The sequence below is a fragment of the Colobus angolensis genome, unplaced genomic scaffold (assembly GCF_000951035.1).
Source record: "Colobus angolensis palliatus isolate OR3802 unplaced genomic scaffold, Cang.pa_1.0 Scaffold7, whole genome shotgun sequence".
NCBI lineage: Eukaryota > Metazoa > Chordata > Mammalia > Primates > Cercopithecidae > Colobus > Colobus angolensis.
The window spans coordinates 2,079,003-2,088,200 of NW_012120709.1; positions in this window are offsets into that span (position 1 = coordinate 2,079,003).

Genomic DNA, 9,198 nt, shown 5'->3' on the forward strand with positions numbered 1-9,198 from the left:
TGCCTACACTTTCAAACAATCAGATTTCATGAGAACTTATTCACTGTCACAAGGACAGCACCAAGTCATGAGGGATCTGCCCCCATGACCAAAACACCTCCCACCAGGCCCACCTCTGACACTGTGAATTAAATTTCACCATGAGATTTAGAGGGGACACATATCCAAACGATATCAAGAGCCTAAGGGAATTATGGGACACGATCAAGTGAACCAATATATGCATTATAGAAATTACAGAAGGAGAAGAGAGAGAGAAAGAGGCAGGGAGAGTATTTGAAGAAATATTGGCTGAAAAATTCCCACATTAAAAGAAACAATGAACATTAAGATTCAAATAACTAAAAGAGCTTCCACTAGGATAAATTAAATGAGAATCACCCCAAGACACGGTATACCCAAACTTCCTAAAATCAAAGACAAAGAGAGAATCTTGAAAACAGGCAGGAAAAGCAATTTGTCACATAAAGGAGCTTCTATAAGATTATCAGATTTTCCAGTAGAAACTTTACAAGTCATAAGAGTATAAGATGATATGTTCAAAGTGTTGAGGAAAAATATTGTCAAACAGAAATACTGTATTTGGCCACACTGTTCTTCAAAGATTTAGGAGAAATTTAGACTTTCTCAGATAAACAAACACTGAGAGAGTTCATTACCTCTAGACCTTCTCTACAAGAAGTGCTAACAAGAGTCCTTCCAGTTGAAATGAAAAGATTGTAGACAGCAACACAAAGCTATATGAAAACATAAGATTCTCCATAAAGGTACGTATATGGACAAATATAGTAACCTGTCCTATTGTATTTTTGATGTATAGAATTTAAATAGCAAAGATATTTTAAGAACTATAAATCTATTTTAATGGGTTTACAATATATAAAGATGTAACTTGTGATATCAGTAACAAAGTGGGGGTGGAGTGGACATATAAAGAAGTAGCATTTTTGTATATGATTGAGATTATTATCATTTAAAATAGAACGCTATCATTTAAATATGTTATATGTAATTGCAATGGTATTCACAAAGAAAATATCTATAAAACATACACAAGCCTGGGCATGGTGACTCACACCTGTAAACCCAGCACTTTGGGAGGCTGAGGTGGTCAGATCACAAGGTCAGGAGATCAAGACCACCCTGGCTAACACAGTGAAACCCCGTCTCTACTAAAAATACAAAAAATTAGCTGGGCATGGCAGCAGGTGCCTGTGGTCCCAGCTACTCAGGAGACTGAGGCAGGAGAATGGCGTGAACCCAGGAAGCAGAGCTTGCAGTGAACCGAGATCACACCACTGCACTCCAGCCTGGGCAACAGAGCGAGACTCTGTCTCAAAAAAAAAAAAATACACAAAAGGAAATGAAGACATCAAAGCATATAACCACAAAAATATCAATGAAACATAAAGGTAGGCAATAAAGAGGGGAAAAAAGGGGCTACAAAACCCAGAAAACGACAAACTAGCAATGGTAAGTCCTTCCCTATCAGTAATTATTTTAAATGTAAATAAACTCACCAATCAAAGACATAGATTGATTGGGTGAATTGATTAAAAGAACAAGATACAAGTATATATTGTCTAGAAGAGACTCGCTTTAAGTCTACACTCACAGTCTGAAACTGAAAGGATGCAAAAAGATATTTAATGTAAGTGGTAACCAAAAGAGAACAGGGTGCCTATACTAGTACCAGGTGAAATAGACTTTATATCAAAAACTGTTACAAGAGATGAAGAAGCATGTTGCATAATAATAAGATAGTCAATTCAGCAAGAAATATAACAATCATAAAGATTTATGTACTAAACCTCAGAGATTCTAAATATTTGAAGCAGACTTGGACAGAATTGAAGGGAGAAATAGACAGAAACACAATAATAGTAGGGCACTTTAATAATTCACTTTCAATAATGGATAGAACAAGAGAGAAGGTCAGTAAGGAAATAGAGGACTTGAACAACAGTATAGACCAACTGGACCTGACAGACAGACATAGAACCCTCCATTAAATGACAGCAGAATATGTTCTTCTCAAGTACACGTGGAAGGTTCTCCAAGATAGACCATATGTTAGATCACAGTACAAGTCTTAAAAAAAAATAAAGAATATAGAAATCATACATGGTATCTTTTCCAATAACAATAGAATAAAACCAGAAACCAATAGCACAGGGATTAATTAAGAAAATAGAAGACTCAAAAACCAAAATCAGAGATGAAAGAAGAGACATCACAAGTGACACCAAAGAAATAAGGATAATAAGAGAATACCATGAACACTTGTGAGCCAACCCCCCAAAAAATTGGGTAACCTAGAAGAAATTAATAAGTTCCTAGAAACACCAACTTACCTGTAGGAGATCAGTCAGGGTAGTGGGAAAAATTGTAGAAAGATGCAAACCTTCTTGGAAAGCTGGAGGGTTTCACAAAACCTTCAGAAAAGGATTTGGCTGAAGACAGCCAGATTCTCTTATCCAGTGCCTGAAAGCTTAGGTTAGATAACAAGGGAATGTAAAGAAACTGATCTAGATAAGTTAGTTTACTTAGGCCTCAGAACCTGTCTTTAATCATCCACATGCAGGACTACTCTTGGGCGGGGGGATGGAGGGCAACCATGTGAATTGCCCACAAGTGTGTTGACCCAAGGCCTTTGTCATTAAATATATACTGAATAAATGCCTGCAGAGCCAGCTTGTCAGGGCCACAGCTGCTGAGTCTTTACAGCACCCTTCTCGGTGTCTGTGAGCAGCCTGGTCCCCAGCCCACTTTTTCACTGGATACCTGTGTCTCAGTGCATTTGTTCATCCGTCGTTCAGCCAGGATCTGTGAGTCAGACCGGCAGGTAGTTCTCTGTATGAGGAACGCTGCAACAGGTCGCAACAGAACCCTCAAAAATGAAGGTGAAAACACTGCACAGTCAGTAAGTCATTGGTGCCTGCTTGGGATTTCCAAGTTCGAGGGAATTATTCAGGCTCGGGTTTCATCATGGGACAACAGTTATCAGCACAATAGAAGCAGTATACAAAAGTATTGAAACAGCTGCTTAAAGCTAGCAGAGCCTCGGTTTCACAGGCTCAATTAAGGGACCTAATGCAAATGGTTGTTTTCCATAACCCATGGTTCCCAGAAGGTATGCTAGACGTAGAGCTCTGGGAACAAGTGGGAAGAAATCTTAAACAACATCATATGCAAGGGCAACAGGTCCCAGTAACATCTCTAATATTATGTGCCTTAGATAGGGCAGTTCTGGCCCCATTATACACAGAAGAACCTCAGAAGGGAAGGGAAGAGGAACCATCACCTACCTTACCTCCTCCTTATCCCTCAGCGCTGCTATGACTGGGCCAAAATAACAAAGAGGAAACAGAGGTTTCGCCTGAGCCCCCTCCTCCAATAAATTGGAAAAAAGACAAGGGATATGCTACAGCTATGGGACCCTGTCTTAGGCAAGCAGCATTAGAAGGGGAGCTCTTAGCCTGCCTGGTAATGCAAGATTGACAGGGCAATTAAGTGCATGAACCCATTTCTTTTAATGCTTATAGATAACTAAGAAAAAGCATTAAAGAAAAAGAAGCCTCTACCCATTTATGAAAGGGAATAATTGAAGCCTTGGCAGACAACTTCTTTTTTTTTTTTTTTTTGAGGCGGAGTCTTGCTCTGTCACCCGGGCTGGAGTGCTGGAGTGCGGTGGCCGGATCTCAGCTCACTGCAAGCTCCGCCTCTCGGGTTAACGCCATTCTCCTGCCTCAGCCTCCGGAGTAGCTGGGACTACAGGCGCCCGCCACCTCGCCCGGCTAGTTTTTTGTATTTTTAGTAGAGACAGGGTTTCACCGTGTTAGCCGGGACGGTCTCGATCTCCTGACCTCGTGATCCGCCCATCTCGGCCTCCCAAAGTGCTGGGATTACAGGCTTGAGCCACCGCGCCCGGCCTGCAGACAACTTCTGTATGAGCCCATGTGACTGGTCAGTGCTAGCTAAAACAACTTTGGAGCCCAGCCATTACCTCCTCTGGAAGGCAGAATATGAGCAGTTGTGCGAACAAGCCAACCAGAATAAGGTGGCCAGGCAAGACATAACAGCTGCTATGCTCCAGGGGAGGGGTCCCCATGCCAATGTACAACAACAACAAATTTTGATCCTCAGGCCTATCCACAAGTGTCTTTGTGCACTCTCAGGGCTTGGGACTAAATTCCTGAAAGCGAAGTTCAACAGGAATCTTTTATAAATGTTCACCAAGGGCCTCGGGGGCCATTTGTTGAGTTTATCAATCAGTTAACCCAGGGAATTAAGAGACAATTTAGTCACGCCCAGGCCGCTGATATCTTATTGTTGCAATTGGTATATGAAAACGCTAATGTGGATTGCCAACAAGCATTGCAGGCAATCAGAGGAAAGGCAGCCACAGTCGGGGAACTTATATGAGCATGTCAACTGGTGAGGACTGAAACACACAAAGCCAAAATGTTAGCTATAGCATTAAGGTCTCCTAAAGAGAAAAGGGAGAGAGACCCAAATTGTTTTCTATGCAGAGAACCAGGTCATATGAAGAAGGAAGGCCCCAATAATAGAGACCAAGGTAACTCAGGAAAAGAACCCCCTTCTATATGCCCCTGATGTAAAAAGGGAAAATATTGGGCAAATTAATTCAGGTCAAAATTTGATAAAAACAGCAACCCCACAAGTAACCAGGTAGGAAACTTCATGAGGGGCCGACGCCAGGCCCCGCTTCAAACTGGGGCAATGCTAGCAGCTTTCCTCACTCAGATGGAAGGCCCACAGTCCTCTCTCTCAGAGCAGCCACCATTGGGAGTGCAGGACTGGACTTACTCTGACCCAAAGAATTAGTGCTAAAAAAACGAGAAGACCCTAAAAGGGTTGCAACTGGGATCTGGGGACCACTGCCTCCGGGAACAGTGGGATTAGTACTAGAGAGATCAAGCCTATCCAGTAAAGGAATTAATGTGCCTACCAGCGTAACTGATGGTGATTATCAAGGTGAGATATTAGTTATGATGTAATATAAAGGTCTGTATATTCTTCCCCCGGATCAAAGATCACTCAGTTACTGTGTTTACCATATTGGGTCCCCAGTGCTCATGGAAAGGAAAGGGGAAAGGGAAGTTTTGGAAGCATAGGCGCCACAGGAGTATATTGGAATCAATTAATCACTGATCAGAGACCCATGATCACCTTAAAAATTGGAAATAAGAATGTCACTGACTTATTGGACCCAGAGGCAGATATTCCGATCATTAGTTATCAAAACTGGCCAGAAACTTGGCCTTGGGTCACTCAGAAACAAAAACTTGTCAGCATCGGGCAAGTGCGCACAGCCAAGCAAGGCACACACCCCCAACCTGTTGTGATTCAGAGGCAGTTATATAACCTCTAATCATGCCCATCCCTGTTAATCTTTGGGGACAGGACCTATTAGCCCAAAGGCGGGGAGCGGGTCACTCTGCAGACCCCTTTCTGATAATGGCCACTGTTATTATCCCTCCCCTACCCCTGACATAGCTCTCTCAAGATCCACTTTGGGTAGAACAGTGGCCTTTAAAGGGAGAGAAATTACAATAACCCCATGAATTAGTTGAGGAGTAATTAAAAGCCGGCCACATAAAACCGTCAAACAGCCCTTGGAATTCATCCATTTTCGTTATTCCCAAAAAGTCTGGTAAATGGAGACTATTGCATGACTTATGTGCTATCAATGCTAATTTGCAACCTATGGGGCCCCTTCATCAGGGGCTCCCCTCCGCCACAGCGATTCCTTGAGATTGGCCTATAATCATTATTGACTTAAAAGACTGTTTTTGGCCGGGCGCGGTGGCTCAAGCCTGTAATCCCAGCACTTTGGGAGGCCGAGACGGGCGGATCACGAGGTCAGGAGATCAAGACCATCCTGGCTAACATGGTGAAACCCCATCTCTACTAAAAAAAATACAAAAAAAACTAGCCGGGCGAGGTGGTGGGCGCCTGTAGTCCCAGTTACTCAGGAGGCTGAGGCAGGAGAATGGTGCAAACCCGGGAGGCGGAGCTTGCAGTGAGCTGAGATCCAGCCACTGCACTCCAGCCTGGGTGACAGAGCGAGACTCTGTCTCAAAAAAAAAAAAAAGACTGTTTTTATACTATTCCCCTTGCAAAACAGGACAGAGAAAAAATTGTGTTTACGATACCAGCTATCAATAATGAAAGGCCAGCTTGCCAATTTCACTGGAAACTGCTTCCTCAAGGAATGCTGAACAGTTCTACAATGTGTCAGTATCATGTAAATCAGGCTTTGCTCCCCAGTAGAAAAGAATTTTCTAATTGCAAGATTATTCATTTTATGGATGATATTTTACTAGTAGCCCCAACGGAGCCAGAACTTTTAAAGTTACATGCCTTTCTTGTAAAGAATATACAGTTAAGAGGTTTAATCATAGCATCTGAAAAAGTACAAATGTCCTCTCCTTGGAAATATCTTGGGTACATACTAACTTCCTGGTCAGTAAGACCTCAAAAGGTTAAATTAAATACTAGCAACTTACACACATTACATGATTATCAGAAATTACTAGACGATATTAACTGGCTTTGCCCCCCCTTAGGCATATCTACTGATAAGTTACAGAACCTGTTTTCTTCTTAAAAGGCAGTGCTACCCTAGACTCTCCTAGGTATTTAACTCCTACAGCACAAAGGGAAATTGTGCTGCATACACACAGCATTTCTCAAAGGCAACTAGATCTCATAAATCCACTGTATTAAGTTCAATTGTTTGTTTTTCCTACCAAACACTCCCCTACAGCGTTAATAGGACAGATGGCTCCAGAGCTATGCTTTCTAGAATGGGTTTTTTGCTCACATACCGAGACTAAAACACTCTCTCCCTATATTCAGCTAGTTAATAAAGTCATCTATTCAGGCTGCAGATGATGCAATCTATTACTAGGTTATGACCTTGATATCATTAGAATTCCTTCAAGTAAAAAGGAATTCGAAGCAGTATTGCCCTCATCTGTGGACCTGCAAATAGCACTCTCTGATTATACAGGCCATATAGAGCATACCCTTCCTGCTGATAAAGTACTTTAGTTCTTATCTTGTACTTCTGTGGTTTTGACTACTAAAATAGTTCAATCCTCCATATGTAACACTTTGACATTGTTTACTGATGGCTCTGGTAAACTTGGAAAAGTGGCTGTCTGGTGGAGACCACGTAATTCTCTCACTAATTCTGGATTTACTAGCACTCAAAGAGCTGAGGTTGGAGCCTTAATATTGGCCTTGGAAACTTTTTCTGCTCAGTCTATCAATATTGTTAGTGACTCTGCTTACTCTATTTATTGCAGAACCTTGAGACAGCCCTCATTAAGTCCACTCTGGAGCCCACCCTGTGTGCACTTTTTCTCTGACTTCAACAATTGCTAGATCAACATATACATCCTATTTTTATTACACACATTCAGGCCCACAGCTCACTGCTGGCCCACTGGCTTATGGCAAGGCTCAAGCAGACCTACAGGTTATGACATCTGCTTGACCAAGCTACCCAATAGCATCAATTTTTACACCAAAACTGGAGAAACTTATCTAAACAATTTCAACTTACCCGGAGACTAGCTAAACAAATTATCCTACAATGCCCAGATTGTCAGCTCACAGGCACATCCCCTGCTTCTACAGGTGTTAACCTAGAGGACCAAAACCTAATCAGTTATGGCAAACAGATGTTACACATATCTCTGAATTTGGGAAACTTAGATATGTACATGTATCTGTTGATATCAATTTTCATTTAATTAGTGCTCATACTCTTCCTGGAGAGTCCACCCAATATGTCATTAAACATCTTCTTTTAACTTTTGCATTTAAGGGGTCGCCCACAAAAATTACAAATGGTAATGATCCGGCTTATGCCAGCTTACAATTTCAACAATTTTGTCACATGTGGAAATCTAACATTTGCCACAGGCATTCCGTATAACCTCCAAGGACAGGCCATAGTAGAATGTACCCATTCCACCCTCAAAAATACGCTCAGAAAACAATAAAGGGGGAATATGAGTAAGGACCCTGCAACACTATTGGCACAAACCTTATTTACCCTTAATTTTTAAAATTTAGATAATAAATTTCAATCAGCTGTAGAAAAGCACTTTGCTAAAACCTCTCAAGACATAAAACCCACAGTTTTATGGAAAGATGAAAACAGTAATGTATGGTGTGGTCCAAATGAATTGTTAACGTAGGGGAGAGGATATGCTTGTCTTCACATCCCCTCAGGTCCTCTTTAGATTCCAGCACGATGCATCAAACCATACCATGGTGTGGCTAGGACCCAACCCTGTACCAGAAATGAAGGAAATGACCCTGCAGGAACCACGGCCCGAAATGATGTGGCTTCTGACAACATAAGCCTCAGACATTACCTGAGGGATGCTGAAGAAGATGACTCAGAAGGCTGAGTAAATCCTGCTCCAGACACAGACACTATTCATTCCAGACAATTTGTTCCTTGCTATGCTCTCTGTTGTACACTGTAACTTGTGTAAGCTATTAATCCTTTTTATGCTCTTGCTTTGTCTGCAACCTGGACCTGCTATACTCTACTGGACTCATATCTTAGATCCACCTTTTTTTCCCCCGTCACCTGGGCAGACATCTCCTTCCCAGCCTCTAATACCATAACTGCTTGGCTAGGAGGGATAGATTTACTCCAGTGGGGTCCCTCATTAATGCCACACATTGGACTAAGGTGCCAGGTGACACTACATATCACTCCACTATCCTCCCACTGTGTGTAAGTTATAAAAGTTCTAATCCTTACTGTGTACCTGCCCAAACACAGTTATGGCCACATCATGGCAAAGGAAATGCCTTAATAGTCTTAGTTACAGGTATCCTCAAACTGGGCAATGCAACCAATGCCACTTTCCCAAACATTCTTCTGGCTAAAGAACAAAGCCAGGAAAGTAACAGATTCCACTTTAGCTGGGAGGTCTGTCACAGGAAACAGGCCCATAGCCTCCAGTTAGGCAATTATAACATCTTAGACTGGAGCCTCCACAGCCATTTGCAGGGCAATCATACTGATGTTGTGTATCTATAGTGGCATCAATGACAGTTTCGTAGCCACGTCCTGTTCCCCTATAATTTGGGCTGATAGGGAGTTGGAATATCCCAGACCCCAAGTAGAGTCCCTGCCACCTA